Source organism: Peromyscus maniculatus, chromosome 8 (assembly GCF_049852395.1).
Source record: "Peromyscus maniculatus bairdii isolate BWxNUB_F1_BW_parent chromosome 8, HU_Pman_BW_mat_3.1, whole genome shotgun sequence".
NCBI classification, from domain to species: Eukaryota; Metazoa; Chordata; class Mammalia; order Rodentia; family Cricetidae; genus Peromyscus; species Peromyscus maniculatus.
In genome coordinates this window covers 31,114,755-31,134,078 of record NC_134859.1, presented here as the reverse complement: position 1 = coordinate 31,134,078, position 19,324 = coordinate 31,114,755, and the positions used below count along the sequence as shown (strand labels likewise).

The 19,324-nt window shown below is 42.9% G+C and overlaps 1 protein-coding gene across 1 annotated transcript in view; it reads right to left on the bottom strand.

Moving 5' to 3' along the window:
- Positions 1-3,197, bottom strand: part of LOC102927243 (hepatitis A virus cellular receptor 1 homolog) — a 34,715-nt gene extending 31,518 nt beyond the window's left edge. The window contains exon 1 of the mRNA XM_042283890.2: positions 2,612-3,197. The gene's annotated coding sequence lies outside the window, so the exon portion shown is untranslated. The remainder of the gene's footprint in view (positions 1-2,611) is intronic.
- Positions 3,198-19,324: the final 16,127 nt, after the last annotated feature.

The window sequence follows — 19,324 nt, the reverse complement described above, 5'->3', positions numbered from 1 at the left end:
CAATCTAACTTTAGATAAAACTTGAATTGCAGGTTGGGTTGACTTCAGCTGGCTCCACCCACTCTGATGCTGGGAAGGCACTAAATGCAGCAGCATCTTATGACCAGAAATCTCTGTGCCTTGCTATAGCCCCCACCTCACCCCGTGACCCACCAGCGTAGTCGGTTTGTTTTTTGATTCATTTAGTTATTTTTGTAGCATCTCACTGTAGCCCAGACTGACTTGGAGCTTGTATTCTATCTCAAGTTGGTCTCTCACTTATAGAGACCTTCCACCTCAGACTGCGGGAAGTACAGGCATGATCCAACACACCCAGTACTCCCTCTGTGCTTTTTACAGACACAAAACCCTGGCTTTCATTCCTGGGACTATCAAAGTCTACACTTGGCCTGGAAATACAGGCCTAGTCCCAGTTTCTAGGAGGCTGGGGCCAGAGGATCATGAGCTTAAGGCCCATCTAGTTCCCCTGAGTAACTTACTAAGACCCTGTCTCCAAGTAAAAAGGAGGAAAATAAGTCTGGGAGATGGAGTTAGAGGTCAGTGGCAGAGACTCTGGTTTCCATCTCTGGCACACAGAGAGGAGTCATAACAATAACAACAACAAAGATCCAGGTATGGTGGCACAGGCCCTTACTCCACAACCAGGAGGCAGAGGCTAACAGCTCTCTGTGAGTTCCAGGTCAGCCTGGTCTGCATAGTGAGTTCCAGGAAAGCCAGAGCTATGTGGGAAGACCATGTCAAAAATAAATGAATAAATAAATAGTAAATGAAAAGGAAGTTCATATAATTTTTTACATTGTAAAATGTCACTCAGGATTAATTGATGTCCTAAGGCCACAGTCACTCAAATTGAGATTATAACAAATATTTCATTACCATTTTACAAGAAAGATCATATTTTTATAAAGTTAGAATTTCATAACACACACACACAAACACACAAATGGAAATTGACAAGAAGAATAGCATGATAAAAAGGTTGAGTTTTTGATTTTTTAATTCAAAATCTCAATCAGCCAGGCTAGCCTAACTCACCCTGTGGCAAAGATGGACTTGAACTCCTTCTAGTGCCTCTGCCTCCCAAGGGTTGGAATTGCCAGTGCTAGGATTACAAGTCTTTGCCAGTATGCAGGGCTTCTTGGTATTTTTATGATAGAATGAACAGTATAGAAGCTGGAGGGACAGTCCAGCTGGTAGACAGCCTGTCTAGGGAGCAGGAAGCCCTGAGTTTGATCTTCCTCATCAGATGAGCTGGGCCTGTAATCACAGCAGCTGGGAGAGGGAAGCTCAGAAGTTCAAGGTCATCCTCAGCAGTGCTTCAGTTGTGAGGAAAGCCTGGAATACAATAGGCCTATCTCACACAAACTAACTTTTCTGGCTTTCCTGGAACTCCCTATGCAGACCTGGCAGTTTATGGATGTAATCCCAGAATTCAGAGGAGGCCTGCCATGAGGGCTAGGCCAGTGAGATGCCAAAATTTGTTGTAAAAATCAAATGAGTGCTCATCATGATGTATTTCTTACGTTTTCTGACTTGTGACTTTTTTAATAGTTCACAAGTTAAATGGGAGAGAGACTTGTGGGATGGGGCATTGGAGAATGAATACACAACCACCCCCACAGCACCTGGAAGTGGGGGAAGTACCAGGCCCGACAGACAGACAGCTGAGAGGATAAAACTGCAGTCTGAGTGGAGGATTGCACAAATTCTCCTCAACATAAATGTATACAGTCAGCCGGGCTGTGGTGCCACATGCCTTAAATCCCAGCACCCGGGAGGCAGAGGCAGGCAGATATCTGTGAGTTCGAGGCCAGCCTGGGCTACCAAGTGAGCTCCAGGAAAGGTGCAAAGCTACACAGAGAAACCCTGTCTTGAAAAACCAAAAAAAAAAAAAAAAAAAAAAAGGATACAGTCATAAAAATCATATGAAGATTTTTCTCTAAAAATCTATTCCAATATTTAAGAAATTCAGTATCTCCCTAGTCATTGAAAAATGAATGCCAAACTCTGAAAGCTGCTCACCAATCCACAGTGGATGCTCCCTTGACCTTTCCAACACTCCAACTAAAGTAAAACTTTTCTTCCTCTGATTGGGCCTTGACCCAAACCTAACACAGAACCTCAACTGCCAGTAGATCATGTAAGGTTCTCCATTTCCACCAAACAAATTATTTCTTCAAATATTTTTTCTTTACAAACCACAAAAGTCAAGGAACAAGACTGCAAATATATCTATGCCCTAATTTCCCCTGTCCCTTTCCCGTGTTATATCTATTACACATCTCTTACAGACACCAGCCTAAATATATAGGGCTTAATCTAAAAGTACCGGATTATTTTCTACAGGTTTCTTCTTTTTTCTCATGTCAACACTGCTTTAATATCTCATCTAAGATAGCCCATTATTCCAGTCTACATTCCAAGAATCCAAAGAGCTCTCTTGGACGCTATTGTCCTAATGTCTAGAGAATCGCACCCCTCCCCCATTGTCCTAAAGCCCCACATACAATCACACATCAGCCCATATATATTTCCATATGGTACAGAAACTCCAAGGAGGACTATCCTGATTGTTTCTCTCCAGCATGAGTCTGCAGAAGACTCTACTTACCAGTTAGCTAGGAGAGCGACAGCTTCTTACAGTCTCTCCTTCTAACCCTCTGCTGCTGCTGAACTCTTCCAGAGCTGCTGATGGATAAAGACAAGTCTCATTTGTAACTCCATCCTTATCTCCAGGCCACACCTTCAAGTGTTTTGTTTGAAAATTGAGTCTCTCTAGATTTACAATCTGTTACCAGATAGAATCTATGCACTCACTTAAGGAGATCTTAAGAAAATAATTACAATAGAACTCAGGAAGCAGAGACAGGTTGATCTTGTGAGCTCCCATTCTCAAAAAAAAAAAAAAAAAAAAAAAAAAAAAAAAAAAAAAAAAAAAAAAAAAAACCAACCAAGAACTAAAGTGTTGGTGGGATCTCTCTACAGTCTCAGCAGAGGTCTTCATTGGAGTTCAGATTTTAGGCCTGGAGATCGTCCTGACTTTAATATGGCTACAGAATAAAGGGAATTTAAATGCCTGAACCAATTTCTCTACTTGCAGATGAAATAAAATGAAAGACAGAAAGAAGAACAGAGTATAGATAGAGCCCAGTGAGGGTCCTGGTGCAGAGGCAGAAGTGAAAGCTGACTAATTATACCCACTGGTCTTCTGTTCAACTAACACCATCCTGATAAAAGTTTATTTATAGCCCAATGATAAGAGTGGAACAGTGTAAGCAATTGAAGCTAGAGTCTCTATTTGCAGAAGTGTAGGAGGAGAGGCTGCCAGCTTCCAAAACTGAGCTTCTCCATGCCCTAACCCCCCTTTAAGTGTACTAAGTGACCTATGCGGGCTTCTAGACTTGGGTACTTGTGCAAGACAGGAAGCTAGATGTGATCTTTTTCTCTTCTGCCAACTAGAAGGTGCTACATTGTTCAAAACAAAATGTTTCCAGAAGGTTTTGTCACTTGGCAGGGCTTCCTCATCTCCCCAAACCAAATAAATAATTAAATAAACCATGCATGGACTTCTTAAAGATACTGGGGACAATGTCACACATCTGCTTGGGCTAAAACTTCTCCTGGACCATCAGCATCTGAGTGGCTGTAAGATGCTGCCCCCACACCCATTCAGAGAAAGATAGAGGAGTCAGGGAGATTTAAATATTAGGTTTTCCCAAAAGGACTTAGGATAATCATTCCAGTTTGGACTGGGAGTGTTGTTGTTTTGTTTTGTTTTTTCCTTTCTTGTCTTGAGACAGCATGTCACTATGTAATGCAGGCTAGCCTGAAACTCCTATGTAGCCAAGGATGACTATAAACTTGCCATCCTCTTGCCACCCCATGTGCTGAGATCACAGGTGTGTGCCACCACACATGGGTTTCTGCTGTGCTGAGGATCCAACCCAGAGCTCCATGCATGCTTGGCAATTACAATAAACCTGGCCTACATCCACAGCCAGGATGGTCATCTTACAAAGAACTGTCTACACTCAAAACAAGATGTCTCACAGTCCCTGTGCACCAAGTGAACTGCCCATGCCAGGAGAGCTATATAAACTGTGTGCTAAGTCTTGCCAACCTACTCTGAATTTGTCCCTTTTAACAGTGTTGAGTCTGGTTATTAACAGTGCATATTTATTCAGGATGGCAACTTTTTATTGGAACTCTGGGACCTGAAAATATTACAAGAACTACATTTAAAAAAACAAATGCAAAACAACCTTTTCCATAGGAACCCATTTTGGCAAAAACATGAGACAATGACAACTTATTTACATGCATTTGTCTAGAGGTGGAAATGTCATGAAAAAAAGCCACCAGACTTTCTTAGTGTTTTCTCAGATGGAGAAGCAGGCTGAAATAGGAGGACTTTTCGTTTGAAGGTATAGGTTTTTATCCTTTTTCTTTTATCATGTAAGTGCTGTAAAAGACTCATTAATATATGTTAAAAGGATTCTTTTGTTTACTTTTAAGTTTGTTTATTATTTCTTTCTCTCTCTCTCTCTCTCTCTCTCTCTCTCTCTCTCTCTCTCTCTGTGTGTGTGTGTGTGTGTGTGTGTGTGTGTTTGTGTTTGTGAATGTGTGCCATATCCACTCCCTTGGAGACTAGAAGAGGACAATGGATCTCTTGAAGCTAGAGTTATAGGTCGTTATAGCCCCTTACATGAGAAATGGGAACTTACTTCAGGTCCAATGGAAGAACCACAAGCACTCCAAACTGCTGACATATCTCTCCAGCCCCAAGGTAAATGTGGTACATAAATATTAGATGAAGGGGCAACAGGAGCCCACAGCCTGGAGTCTGGAACTGAATAAGGAGAGGAGGCAGCTGAGCAACCGCATTTATCACTCACCATCCTGACTGTGCATGCAATGGCTCCAGCTGTCTCCCAGTGCTGCCACCATGGTCCCCACCATGATGGACTGGACCCTCGAACTGTGAGCCAAAACATTCCCTTCCTTCCTCAGAAGAATTAACAGAAAATGAGCTCTTTAAAGGAAAACAAAACAAAACAACTTTCCTAATTATGTGCTGTTACAAGAAGAAGTACTTTTATTAACAGGATTTATCTTCTCAGCAAATTTACAACATTCTTTCTTTTTTCCTTTCTTTCTGTCCTTTCTTCTCTTAGACAGATAGTCCCAGAGGATGCCACCAAGCATGCAGAAGGATAGGAGGCTACAAGCATAAAAATGCTACCCTAAGAGACACTTTCCCTCTACCAAGTAACACATGAGGTCACCATGGGTCTGGGGATAGACATTAGACTCTGTGACATGAGCCAGTTCATGAAATCACCAATTCCTTCTCATGGAACACATACTCCATTTTGCCAGTCCTATTCAATAGGAGTCACTTGAATTCATAGAACTACATTAAGCAAATGTAATGCTAAAAATTTTTATTTCCAGAGCAGGAGAAAAACAAAAGACAAGGTCAAAAACTCCTTCCCAGTTTCCTTCAGAATGTAGTTACAGCAGGTCTGCTCCTTGCTCACTGACTTGCTGCAATACTTTGCTTGGCTATTGACCTATCCTACTGCATTGTGACTTCCATGAAGTAAAAACTCATGAATCTTTTTCATTCTTTTAAAAACTTTGTAATATTTTATTTCTTTTAATGTGTATGGATATTTTGCACACCTATGTATGTCTGTGTGCCACATGCATGCCTGGTACCTGAAGAGGCCAGAAAAGAGAGTCAGTCAGATGCTTGGGGGACTGGAACCACAGGCACTTTTCATCCACTGTGTGGGCATTGGGACTCAAGCTCAGGTCCTCTGGAAGAGCAGCTAGCACTCCTAACTACTGAGCCTTCTCTCCAGCTCCCCTTCATGGGATTGCAATCCAGCAAGCATGTGCTCATCCTTCCAATCACAGCACAGATACTGATTTTGCCACAACTATGAGTCAAGCATTGTGCAGCTTCCTGGGGTATGGCAGACACATTCGAGTTTACTCTCTAGATGAGAGTTTGATTGGGATACACTACCCAAGAAATAAACTGACTAGGGATGAGAAGGATGTTTCCTGGACAACAAATGTATTTGCAAATCTGAAAGATACAATGCAGTACTGCAAACCACCAGAGAGAAGTGTCCCAGAAGGAGAACAGCCATGGCATAGGTGCAGGGACCAGGAGAGCTCAGGCTATCCTAGAAGCAGACAGGAAGCCAATGTGGTTGAAGCAGAGAGAACCAGAAGACTTGGCCGAGGCAGGAGAGAGGCGGTCCCTCCAGGCAATGCCTGAAAGGCCCTCAACAACAGTCACGTGAATCTGATTGATAATCTTAGAAAGCTAGAATACGTAGGCTGCCATGTGATGACTATGGACTATTATGGGAGCAAGGGTGGAGTAGAGGATACCTGGAAGTTAGGACACTGATTCCTAGAAGAGAAGGGGAGGAAAGGCAAGAGGTGAATGAGCATAAAAATCACTGGGATTCCAACAGAAACCTCATGAGAATTGCTTGGCCTCTGTGCTTTGCTTAATCTGGTTCTGATCTGCTCTGTTGATCTGCAGCCCTGCTCCTCATGCACCAGCCTCCTGACTGTTTGATTGCAGGTGTGCACCCTCACACCCTGTTGGACTGGATTCTTCAGCCAAATTTAAAAAGCAAAACCCAAATGGAAAGGACCATGCTTGAATGAAAATATAGTATTCTCGGGGCTGAGGATGTAACTCAGCAGAGTGTTTGGCTATCCTAGACCAAGGCCTGGATCCCAGCATGGTAGTGCAAACCTTCAAGGCCAGCACCTGAAGTTGGAGGTGGTATCACAAGTTCAAGAGTCAGCACTGCTTATGTAGAGAGTTTGAGGCCAGCCTCAGCTACATGAGACCCTGTCCCAAAAATAAATAAATAAAGTTTTTTTTTAAAATAATTGTCTTGAAATAGAGCATGTACATTTAGCTACTGTCTTAATTTGATTTCTATTGCTGTGGTGAACACCATGGCCAAAAGACATTTGGGGATGAATTGGGTTTTTGTTGTTGTTGTTTATAACGGATATTTCTTGCAGCCATATTTGAAAAAAAAAAGTGAAAAAGAAATATATCTACAGAAAAATGGCTTAATAGAAGGCATGCATTCATTTCACCTAACACTACACTACTTAAATAGATTATCCAAGTTGTGTGTTATCCAAGACAAAAAGGAAAAATAAAAAAAAAGGAAGTACTATGAGCAGTCATTTAGGAGTGGGTAGAGGAACTATACCTGATGGGAACTGTTCTGTGAGTTACAGGAACCGAGCCCTACCCCCACGGTTGGTGAGCATCTGAGATGTTGGCAGTCAGGGTTGTAATATGTAACAAATGTTCAAATGCACACCAAATTCACAAGACTTTTAAGGAATTCTACTTGGTGATTTTTCTATCTATTCCATGTTGAGATGACAGGACTTAAATGCATTGAGTTAAGGAAAATGAATTCTTAAAATTAGTGTACTTATTTCTATTTTTAAAAGTTTATCTCTCTGTCTCTCTGTCTCTGTCTGTCTGTCTGTCTGTCTGTCTGTCTCTCTCTCTCTCTCTCTCTCTCTCTCTCTCTCTCTCTCTCTCTCTCTCTCTCTGTTGTTTGTATGCAGATGTGTGCCTCTGTGTATGGGAACCTGTACATGCACATGTAGTCCAGAAGAGGGAGTCTGGTGTCCTCTCCTATTACTCTGCCTATTCATTCCCTTGAGACATGGTATGGTCTCCTCTGAATCTGATACAGAAATCCATTATTAGAGCAAACATGTAGGAAACAGTCTCATTGTACTTAGACCCTTTTAATGAAGAGCTGCATGAATAAGTTCAGTGCAGGATAGCTGATCTGCCCTGACTGAGCTGTGGAGGTGCTTGGCTATGTCGGAGCTAATTCAAAGGAAGAAAACAAACATCTGAGTGTAAACGGACAGGTGGAGCATTTGTGAGCCAGCAGCAGGTAGATCTTTATGAGTTCATGGTCAGCCAGGGCTGCATAGTGAGAACATGTCTCAAAAAAAAAAAAAAAAAAAAAAAAAAAGGCAACAATTTTAAACCGCTCATGTTTTCTCAGCTGTGTTGCAAGCATCAGTCTCCCATGATCCTCCTGTCTCTGGTTCTCTCTCAGCTGGGGTTACAGGTGTGTGTGTGTGTGTGTGTGTGTGTATGTGTGTGTGTGTGTGTGTGTGTGTGTGAGAGAGAGAGAGAGAGAGAGAGAGAGAGAGAGAGAGAGAGAGAGAGAGAGAGAGAGAGAGAGAGAGAGAGAGAGATGCTTGGCTTGTTTGGGTGGGTGCTGTGCTGGGATCCACACGCTGGGTCTCAGAATTGTACAGTGATGCTGTGAACTGCTGAATCATCATCGCGCAGGCTCTGTCTTCTGTTTCTTTTTTAAATATAGGTAGTAGGCAAATGAAAAATGACTTCTATAGTTCTCACTGTAGTAGCACTGGACTGTACCAGTCTAGAAGTAGAAAGCTATTACATGGCTTACCCCTGGGCAGCAGGGGTGCTAAGTGGAAAGACAGAGAATGGGGGATACCAGTGTAAACTTCAACTCTAGGGCATTTCTTTGGTTGTCTGCAGTTTGTTGTTGTGTGTCTTAGTTAGGGTTCTACTACTGTGACACAACACCGTGACCAAAAAGCCAGTTGGGGAGGAAAGGGTGTATTTGGCTTACATTTCCATATTGCTGTTCTGCACTGAAGGAAGGACAGGGAACTCAAACAGGACAGGAACCTGGAGGAAGGAGCCAATGCAGAAGATATGGAGGGGTGTTGCTTACTAGCTTGCCCCTCATGGCTTGCTCAGCTTGCTTTCTTATAGAAACCAGGATCTCCAGCCCAGAGAATGGTACCACTTACCATGGGATGGGCATTCCCTCACTGATCACTAATTGAGAAAATGCCTTACAGCTGGATCTCATGGAGGCATTTCCTCATCTGAGGCTCCTTCCTCTCTGATGATTCTAGTTTATGTCCAGTTGACACACAAAACCAGCCAGTATATTGTTAATTGTTTTGAACAAAGTCTCATGTAGCCCAGGCTAGCCTAGAACTATCAATGTTGCTAAGGCTAACCATTCAGCTCCAAATGTCTTTTGGTCATGGTGTTCATCACAGCAATAGAATTCAAATTAGGAGAATAGCTAAATGTACATGCTCTATTTCAAGACAATTATTTAAAAAAAAAACAACTTCTATTTATTTATTTGTTTGTTTGCTTTTGGGACAGGGTCTCATGTAGCTGAGGCTGGCCTCAAACTCTCTACATAAGCAGTGCTGACTCTTGAACTTGTGATACCCCCTCCCACTTCCAGGTGCTGGCCTTGAAGGTATGCACTACCATGCTGGGATACAGGTCTTGGTCTAAGATAGCCAAACACTCTACTGAGTTACATCCTCAGCACTGAGAATACTATATTTTCGTTCCAGCATGGGCCCTTTAGTTTGGGTTTTGCTTTTTAAATTTGGCTGAAGAATCCAGTCCAACAGGGTGTGAGGGTGCACACCTGCAATCAAACAGTCAGGAGGCTGGTGCATGAGGAGCAGGGCTGCAGATCAACAGAGCAGAGCCGAACCAGATTAAGCAAAGCACAGAGGCCAAGCAATTCTCATGAGGTTTCTGTTGGAATCCCAGTGATTTTTATGCTCATTCACCTCTTGCCTTTCCTCCCCTTCTCTTCTAGGAATCAGTGTCCTAACTTCCAGTTATCCTCTACTCCACCCTTGCCCTCATAATACTCCATAGTCATCACATGGCAGCCTACTTATTCCAGTTTTCTAAGATTATCAGTGGGATTCACGTGACTGTTGTTGAGGGCCTTTCAGGCATTGCCTGGAGGGACCGCCTCTCTCCTGCCTCGGCCAAGTCTTCTGGTTCTCTCTGCTTCAACCACATTGGCTTCCTGTCTGCTTCTAGGATAGCCTGAGCTCTCCTGGTCCCTGCACCTATGCCATGGCTGTTCTCTTTCTGGGACACTTCTCTCTGGTGGTTTGCAGTACTGCATTGTATCTTTCAGATTTGCAAATACATTTGTTGTCCAGGAAACATCCTTCTCATCCCTAGTCAGTTTATTTCTTGGGTAGTGTATCCCAATCAAACTCTCATCTAGAGAGTAAACTCGAATGTGTCTGCCATACCCCAGGAAGCTGCACAATGCTTGACTCATAGTTGTGGCAAAATCAGTATCTGTGCTGTGATTGGAAGGATGAGCACATGCCTGCTGGATTGCAATCCCATGAAGGGGAGCTGGAGAGAAGGCTCAGTGGTTCGGAGTGCTGGCTGCTCTTCCAGAGGACCCGGGTTTGTGTCCCAATGCCCACACAGTGGATGCAAAGTGCCTGTGGTTCCAGTCGCCCAAGCATCTGACTGACACTCTTTTCTGGCCTCTTCAGGTACCAGGCATGCATGTGGCACACAGACATACATAGGTATGCAAAATATCCATACACATAAAAAGAAATAAAATATTGCAAAGTTTTTAAAAGAATGAAAAGAGCCGGGCAGTGGTGGCGCACGCCTTTAATCCCAGCACTCGGGAGGCAGAGGCAGGCGGATCTCTGTGAGTTCGAGGCCAGCCTGGTCTCCAAAGTGAGTTCCAGGAAAGGTGCAAAGCTACACAGAGAAACCCTGTCTCGAAAAACCAAAAAAAAAAAAAAAAACCAAAAAAAAAAAAAAAAAAAAAAAAAGAATGAAAAAGATTCGTGAGTTTTTACTTCATGGAAGTCACAATGCAGTAGGATATGTCAATAGCCAAACAAAGTATTGCAGCAAGCCAGTGAGCAAGGAACAGACCTGCTGTAACTACATTCTGAAGGAAACTGGGAAGGAGTTTTTGACCTTGTCTTTTGTTTTTCTCCTGCTCTGGAAATACAAATTTTTGGCATTACATCTGCTTAATGTAGTTCTATGAATTCAAGTGACTCCTATTGAATAGGATTGGCAAAATGGAGTATGTGTTCCATGAGAAGGAATTGGTGATTTCATGAATTGGCTCATGTCAGAGTCTAATGTCCATCCCCAGACCCATGGTGACCTAATGTGTTACTTGGTAGAGGGAAAGTGTGTCTTAGTGTAACATTTGTATGCTTGTAACCTCCTATCCTTCTGAATGCTTGGTGGCATCCTCTGGGACTATCTGTCTAAGAAAAGGAAGGACAGAAATAAAGGAAAAAAAGAAAGAAAGAATGTTGTAAATTTGCTGAGAAAATAAATCCTGTTAATAAACGTACTTCCATCTTGTAACAGTACATAATTAGGAAAGTTGTTTTGTTTTGTTTTCCTTTAAAGAGCTCATTTTCTGTTAATTCTTCTGAGGAAGGAAGGGAATGTTTTGGCTCATAGTTTGAGGGTCCAGTCCATCATGGTGGGGACCATGGTGGCAGCACTGGGAGACAGCTGGAGCCATTGCATGCACAGTCAGGAGGGTGAGTGATAAATGCGGTTGCTCAGCTGCTTCCTCCCCTTATTCAGTTCCAGACTCTAGGCTGTGGGCTCCTGTTGCCCCTTCATCTAATATTTATGTACCACATTTACCTTGGGGCTGGAGAGATATGTCAGCAGTTTGGAGTGCTTGTGGTTCTTCCATTGGACCTGAAGTAATTTCCCATTTCTCATGTAAGGGGCTATAACGACCTATAACTCTAGCTTCAAGAGATCCATTGTCCTCTTCTAGTCTCCAAGGGAGTGGATATGGCACACATTCACATACACAAACACATACATACAGAGAGAGAGAGAGAGAGAGAGAAAGAGAGAGAGAGAGAGAGAGAGAGAAATATTAAACAAACTTAAAAGCAAACAAAAGAATCCTTTTAACATATATTAATGAGTCTTTTACAGCACTTAAATGATAAAAGAAAAAAGATAAAAACCTATTCCTTTAAACGAAAAGTCCTATTTCAGCCTGCTTCTCCATCTGAGAAAACACTAAGAAAGTCTGGTGGATGACATTTCCACCTCTAGACAAATGCAAATGAATAAGTTGTCATTGTCTCATGTTTTTGCCAAAATGGGTTCTTATGGAAAAGGTTGTTTTGTGCTTTTTAAAAAATTATAATTCCTGGAATTATTTTCAGGCCACAGAGTTCCAATAAAAAGTTGCCATCCTGAATAAATATGCACTGTTAATAACCAGATTCAACACTGTTAAAAGGGACAAATTCAGAGTAGGTTGGCAAGACTTAGCACACAGTTTATATAGCTCTCCTGGCATGGGCAGTTCACTTGGTGCACAGGGACTGTGAAACATCTTGTTTTGAGTGTAGACAGTTCTTTGTAAGATGACCATCCTGGCTGTGGATGTAGGCCAGGTTTATTGTAATTGCCAAGCATGCATGGAGCTCTGGGTTGGATCCTCAGCACAGCAGAAACCCATGTGTGGTGGCACACACCTGTGATCCTAGCACATGGGGTGGCAAGAGGATGGCAAGTTTATAGTCATCCTTGGCTACATAGGAGTTTCAGGCTAGCCTGCATTACATAGTGACATGCTGTCTCAAGACAAGAAAGGAAAAAAACAAAACAAAACAACAACACTCCCAGTCCAAACTGGAATGATTATCCTAAGTCCTTTTGGGAAAACCTAATATTTAAATCTCCCTGACTCCTCTATCTTTCTCTGAATGGGTGCGGGGGCAGCATCTTACAGCCACTCAGATGCTGATGGTCCAGGAGAAGTTTTAGCCCAAGCAGATGTGTGACATTGTCCCCAGTATCTTTAAGAAGTCCATGCATGGTTTATTTAATTATTTATTTGGTTTGGGGAGATGAGGAAGCCCTGCCAAGTGACAAAACCTTCTGGAAACATTTTGTTTTGAACAATGTAGCACCTTCTAGTTGGCAGAAGAGAAAAAGATCACATCTAGCTTCCTGTCTTGCACAAGTACCCAAGTCTAGAAGCCCGCATAGGTCACTTAGTACACTTAAAGGGGGGTTAGGGCATGGAGAAGCTCAGTTTTGGAAGCTGGCAGCCTCTCCTCCTACACTTCTGCAAATAGAGACTCTAGCTTCAATTGCTTACACTGTTCCACTCTTAGCATGGGCTGTAAATCAACGTTTATCAGGATGGTGTTAGTTGATCAGCAGACCAGTGGGTATAATTAGTCAGCTTTCACTTCTGCCTCTGCACCAGGACCCTCACTGGGCTCTATCTATATTCTGTTCTTCTTTCTGCCTTTCAGTTTATTTCATCTGCAAGTAGAGAAATTGGTTCAGGCATTTAAATTCCCTTTATTCTGGAGCCATATTAAAGTCAGCATGATCTCCAGGCCTAAAATCTGAACTCCAATGAAGACCTCTGCTGAGACTGTAGAGATATCCCACCAGCACTTTAGTTCTTGGTTGTTTTGTCTTGTTTTGTTTTGGAGACAGGGTTTCACTATTTAGACCAGGCTGGCTTGGAGCTCACAAGATCAACCTGCCTCTGCTTCCTGAGTGCTATTTTAATTATTTTCTTAAGATCTCCTTAAGTGAGTGAATAGATTCTATCTGGAAATAGGTTGTAAATCTAGAGAGACTCAATTTTCAAACAAAACACTTGAAGGTGTGGCCTGGAGATAAGGATGGAGTTACAAATGAGACTTGTCTTTATCCATCAGCAGCTCTGGAAGAGTTCAGCAGCAGCAGAGGGTTAGAAGGAGAGACTCTAAGAAGAAGCTGTCGCTCTCTTAGCTAAGTGGTAAGGAGAGTCTTCTGCAGACTCATGCTGGAGAGAAACAATCAGGATAGTCCTCCTTGGAGTTTCTGTACCATATGGAAATATATATGGGTTTATGTGTGATTGTATGTGGGACATTAGGACATTGAGGGGAGGGGAGCGAGTCTCTAGACATTAAGGCAACAGCATCCAAGAGAGCTCTTTGGATTCTTGGAATGTAGACTGGAATAATGGGCTATCTTAGATGAGATATTAAAGCAGTGTTGACATGAGAAAAAAGAAAAAACCTGTAGAAAATAATCCAATAATCCAGTACTTTTAGATTAAGTCCTATTTGTATATTTAGGCTCATGTCTGTAAGTAACATGTAATATTATATAACATGGAAATGGGACCAGTGAGGTGAGGCCACAGATATATTTTCAGTCTTCTTCCTTGACTTTGTCATTTGCAAAGTAAAAATATTTGAAGAAATAATTTGTTTGGTGGAAAAAGAGAGCCTCAGTAGAGCTGCCGTGAGTTGACCTTCTGTGTTAGGTTTGGGAGCAAGGCTAGGTGAGAAGCAGAATAGTTTTGCTTTAGTTGTTGAGTGTTGGAGAGGGTAAGGGAGTATCCATTGTGGGTTGGTGATCAGCTTTTAGAGTTTGGCAATAATTTTTCAATGACCAGGGAGACACTGAATTCTTTAAATATTGGGAGAGATATTTAGATAGAACCTTCATAGGATTTTTATGACTATATGCATATATGTTGAGGAGAATTTGTGCAATCCTACACTCAGACTGCAGTTTCATTCTCTTAGCTGTCTGTCTGTCAGACCTGGTATTTCCCCTCACTTCCAGATGCTGTGGGGGTGGTTGTGTATTCACTCTCCAATGCCCCATCCCACAAGTCTCTCCCCCATTTAACTTGTGAACTTTTAAAAATAAGCCACGAGTCTGAAAATGTCAGAAATACATCATGATGAGCACTCATTTGATTTTTACAACAAATTTTGGCATCTCACTGGCCTAGCCCTCACGGCAGGCCTCCTCTGAATTCTGGGATTACATCCATAAACGGCCAGGTCTGCATAGTGAGTTCCAGGAAAGCCAGAGAAGTTAGTTTATTGAGATAGGCCTATTGTATTCCAGGCTTTCCTCACAACTGAAGCACTGCTGAGGATGACCTTGAACTTCTGGGCTTCCCTCTCCCAGCTGCTGTGATTACAGGCCCAGCTCATCTGATGAGGAAGATCAAACTCAGGGCTTCCTGCTCCCTAGACAGGCTGTCTACCAGCTGGACTGTCCCTCCAGCTTCTATACTGTTCATTCTATCATAAAAATACCAAGAAGCCCTGCATACTGGCAAAGACTTGTAATCCTAGCACTGGCAATTCCAACCCTTGGGAGATGGAGGCACTAGAAGGGGTTCAAGTCCATCTTTGCCACAGGTTGAGTTAGGCTAGCCTGGCTGATTGAGATTTTGAATTAAAAAATCAAATACCCATATTTATTTATCATGCTATCCTTCTTGTCTCTTTCCATTTGTGTGTTTGTGTATGTGTGTGTGTGTGTGTGTGTGTGTGTGTGTGTTATCAAACTGTAGCTTCATAAAAATATGAACTTTCTAAAATGGTAATAAAATATTTGTTATAATCCCAATTTGAGTGACTGTGGCTTTAGGACATCAATTAATCCTGAGTGACATTCCACAATGGAAACAAATCATATGAACTTCCTTTTCATTTACTATTTATTTATTCATTAATTTTTGAGACATGGTCTTCATCTATAGCTCTGGCTTTCCTGGAACTCACTATGCAGACCAGGCTGGCCTGGAACTCACTGAGATCTGTTAGGTCTGCCTCCTGGTTGTGGGGTAAGGGCCTGTGCCACCATACCTGGATCTTTGTTGTTGTTATTGTTATGAGTCTTTTCTGTGTGCCAGAGATGGAAACCAGAATCTCTGCCATGGACCTTTAACTCCATTTCCAAGACTCATATTCCCACTTTTTAGTTTGAGACAGGGTCTTACTAAGTTACTCAGGGAGCCTATGATCCTCTATCGTCAGCCTACTAGAAACTGGGGTTACAGGACTGTACTCCAGGCCAAGAGTGGATTTTGACAGGCCCAGAAGTGAAAGCCAAGAGTCAGCTTTTATACAAAGCACAGAGGGAAGCTTGGGTGTGTTGGGTCATGCCTGTAATCCAAGCATTCTGAGGTAAGGGTCTCTCAAGACCAACCTGAGATACCACAAGCTCCAGGTAAGTCTGGGCTATAGTAAGATGCTACAAAAATAACTAAATAAATCATAAAACCAACTAGCTACCCTGGTAGGTCACAAGATCAGGGTTACAGCAAGGCAAAGAGATTTCTGGTCATAAGATGTTGCCTTTAGTGCCTTCCCAGCATCAGAGTGGGTGGAACCGGTTGAAGTCAACCCAGCCTGCATTTCAAGTTTTATCTAAAGTTAGATTGCTAGAAGCTCAGCTTAGTAGCTAATGGCTATTCAAAGATCTAAGATACCTTGAGATAACTTTGACTCTGACCATCAGTATTCTATCCCTCCCCCATTAGGATGCTCTTGTACTCAGTCAAGGCCACAGTCTTAGGCATCTTGAGCTCATGTCCAGCTGTTTAGACATCTGCTGTGTGGAGAGTAGAGAGCTTCAGTCCACAGACCCTCAGTTCTGGGTTTCCCTGCTATTGCCTTGTTTTCTGTTTTCTTGCATCCATTTTCACTGATGTCTCCAACACGGGAAGGTCACCGGCCCTGTAGGTGAAAGGTCCTCTGGACCAACCTCACCCTGACCTTTGCAGCTCTGACCTGGGATCATTGATGGTGCCTTTGCCACTGTTTGACCTTGACTTTCAGGCCCCCCTTGGATTTATGCTCTTTCTGCTTGAGCTGATTCTGCCTGTGTGTGGGCACCTCTTCTCTGTTGCCCCTTTGAAGGAAAGCCATGCCCAGGAGGCCCCAAGGCCTTGCCTCAGCACACAAAAGGCTCAGCAAAGGCTTTCTCCTCGGCACAGACATTCCCCCAGAATACCTAGTTCAGGCTTCTGCCTTTCAACAAAAGGCAATGTGATCAATGAAAGCAAAACCGTCTCTCCTTGGTGAGTTCAGAAGGCAGAGCAAACTGTGCTATGTTCACTGATCATGTTGCCCTCTGTTATCTCTTCCACACTGAATTCCTGCAGCAGACACTAAGGCAGTGGTTATCAACCTTTTTAATGCTGTGACCCTTTAATAAAGTTCCTCTTGTTGTGGTGATACCAACCATAATATTATTTCCTTGCGTAGGGCGGTGGTGGCGCACACCTTTATTCCCAGCACTTGGGAGGCAGAGGCAGGAGGATCTCTGTGAGTCCGAGGCCAACCTGGGCTAGCAAGTGAGTTCCAGGAAAGGGGCAAAGCTACACAGAGAAACCCTGCCTCCAAAAACAAAACAAAACAAAAAAGAAAGATTATTTCCTTACTACTTCATAACTGTATTTTTGCTACTGTTATGTATCATAATGTAAATCTCTGGTATGTGACCCTTGTGAAAAGGTCCTTTGACCCCCAAAGAGTTGTGACCCAGCGTTTGAGAATCCCTGCACTGTGGTGTCCTTGCCTGTCATCCTAGCAGTCACACAGTCATCAAAGGGCACCAGGTCCTGGCACCTCCACACCCCAGCAATGACTCTGTATTTCCTTGTGCAAAGAACAGTCCTCACTAAGTGATTCCTGAGCTCTGTCTCAGTTCCTCCATCCCCTGTTCTTCTGCATTGGTATCCCTCCCTCTACCCTCCCCCACCACAGGTACTCTCCTGCATCTGGACCTTTGCCTTCCCTCTTTCTTTTCCTGTGACATCTCTCTCTGGTTGGCCTCATCTTCTTCAGCTTTGCTCACATCCCACCTTGTCAGAAAAAGCATTAGAAAGTCCATGTAGCCTGGCAAACCAAGTTCAAATTGCACCCACTCCACCCCCTCCATCCTACACTAAAGCTCCCACAGCTTGCTGTCTGCTGTCTGTGTCTTTCCCCTTTGTTCACTTGTTCATCCAAGAGGAAGATGGTTAAGACTGCTGCTTGTCTGTAGCCTCCTCCTGTGTGACTGAGGGTGAATTCTTTAACCTCTCTGAGCTACCTGCTGAATTAAATTTTTAAAAATGTTTTTCTTAACATATTACCTTTCTACATAAATACAAGCTTCATAAGATCAGGAGTCTTTGATTCACTGATATATACAAAACTCATAAAATCATGTATAATATGTTGTAGTTATGCAACACTATATCAGTAAAATGTTAGTATTCTATAGTTTTAACTATGTGCCTTTCTGAGTTATAATTATTATTTTAAATTATGTGTATATGCATATGATTGTATGGATATTTGCATGTGAATGCAGAAGCCTTCTCAACTGTCAGATTCTCTGAAGGTGGAGTTAAGGGTGATTGTGACCCCCCTGAGGCTGGTGCTGGGAGCCATACTTCTGCAAGCCACTCTTCTGCAAGAGTGGTAGACTCTCTTTACTGTGAGCCATCTCTCCAATCTCAATATTAGCATTTGAACATGAGTAGGAAGTGAAGGGAAATGGCAGCCTTAAATGGTAAGCAGGGTTGGCAGAGGACTATGGGACATTAGGAGACCATTTGGAGAGGAATCAGGAGTCTGTTTATGGATAGTGGCCTAACATAAAATGGTGGGGTTGAAGTACAATGGAGTGAGTCATTGAATACCTAGTAATGCACGGGGCCAATGGGGGGAAAACAATGTGAATTGAAGCAGTTGAACTGTTTCAGAGAGGGCAGCAGAGGCTCAGTTGGGATGTGTTTTGGCAATGTACTATCCCTATATTCCTACAAATGAAGATCTTTAGTAAGGAACTGGGAATTCTGGTCTCATACCTGAGTCCTGTCATCACACAGTACTCCCCTGCAAGTGATGAGTAACCTTCAGAGGATGCCAAAGCTGACCCTAAAATGTAGTGACTCAGGAAGACTGCTAAGCTCTAGTTAACAAAGAAAAATTCCATCATCCTGACAAGGCTCAGGGATCAAGGTGCTTGGCTGAACAGATAACGAGTTGATCCTGGATCCTAATATTGGTGGAAGGGGAGAAACAACCTCTGATAGTTGTTTTCTCCTTCACATGAGCACCATGGCCTGCACACGTTCACAGACAGTAGTAGAGTTTATGACAAGAGTAATAAATAAATAGTAAGAAATTCCCCTGGATTATGTCCTCTGTGAACATTAGGGCACAGTGGCTGGTCTTGTGGAAGCCCATGGGCTAGTGTGGGGAAATCCACCCCTAAGGATTTGTGGTATTTAATGGCTCAGCTCCTCAGCTCACATCTTCATCCTTTCCTTACTTCTGATACCTTCTGCTCTTCGCCTGTCTCCTTTAAGCTCTTAGCCTCTCCTGTCACTGACTTTGGTTTGCTTCTTTATATTTTTCCTTTTTTATAGTTCAGGCTAGCTCAGAATTGCCAGTCCTCCTGTCTCAGTCTCTCCAATGCTGGGATTAGAGAACTATACCACATGTTGCATTTTCCTTTATTGATAGGGTCTTACTCTATAGCCTTGTCTAGCTTCATACTTACTGTGTAGACCAGGCTGCCCTTAAACTGATGGCAATATTCCTGCCTCAGTCTTATGAGTGCCAGGATCACAGATAGGATCCA